The sequence below is a fragment of the Stegastes partitus genome, unplaced genomic scaffold (genome assembly GCF_000690725.1).
Source record: "Stegastes partitus isolate 25-593 unplaced genomic scaffold, Stegastes_partitus-1.0.2 Scaffold425, whole genome shotgun sequence".
Taxonomy (NCBI): domain Eukaryota; kingdom Metazoa; phylum Chordata; class Actinopteri; family Pomacentridae; genus Stegastes; species Stegastes partitus.
In genome coordinates this window covers 144,755-145,756 of record NW_007578156.1, presented here as the reverse complement: position 1 = coordinate 145,756, position 1,002 = coordinate 144,755, and the positions used below count along the sequence as shown (strand labels likewise).

The 1,002-nt window shown below is 34.2% G+C and overlaps 1 protein-coding gene across 2 annotated transcripts in view; it reads right to left on the bottom strand.

Moving 5' to 3' along the window:
• Window positions 1-1,002, bottom strand: part of hhatla (hedgehog acyltransferase like, a) — a 13,652-nt gene that overhangs the window by 12,133 nt on the left and 517 nt on the right. The gene's annotated exons all lie outside the window — the stretch shown is intronic.

The window sequence follows — 1,002 nt, the reverse complement described above, 5'->3', positions numbered from 1 at the left end:
ATAGTTTTATACATTCACAACCCACAAAATGACTTTAAACTAATGAATCATCAGTTAACTCACATTGTTAAACAGCAGGAAATTTATATTTCTAAACTGAATTAATTTAAAGTGTATGAATTTACTTTGTTATACATCCTGATGAAGTGTTTATAAGTTCAGTTTACTTTCTGGTATTAAAAATTAGAATATGCAGTGACATTAAAAGTTTATTAAAATACATAATGATTTTTTAAAATACTTTTCTGTCAGCGTTTCCTGACAAAAACTATCACTTCTGAGTCATCATAACATCTCACCAGCCTGCACCAACGGATCCAACTTTCTATCTTAAGACACACACAATTAAAAATGTCATTTGGCTTCAAACCACCCACTCCACATCTCACGCTGCGACGGATGTCAGTAAATAGAAAACACAGGCTGTGTTTTATTACTGTTATTTATGTGACAAACAAAATTGTATCAATAGAACAGACTTGAGAAGAAGACATGCAAACATTACGGTATATAAATGAAATACGACTTTACTGTGAAACACTGATGCAAATCTTTCATGTTTACCAACCAGCAGTCACAAAAGCAGTTACTTCTAGGTTCAAGTATTTCTATATACCCTGTATGCTCTTTGGTACCTATAATACCACTCACTGTGGTATCAGACTACCACATTCAAAACTCACAAAGAATGTGGTGATTTTTCCTCGTTTGTGTCATTGTTTCCCAACATAAATCGTGTTAACACAACGTCTTACCAGCCGACACCCACTGATCCAACTTCCTATATTAAGACACACACAATTAAAAATGTCACTTGGCTTCAAACCACCCACTCCACATCCCCATCCTGTGGCTGATGTCTGTGAATAGAAGTGCAGGCAGTGTTTTATCATTATGATCACACAGCATCCTCCAAGCATTCTCCATTATTTCAGTGACAATCTTAATAAATTCCTTAGACTTGAGAAGAAGATGTAAACATTAAATAAGATATAACTTTAC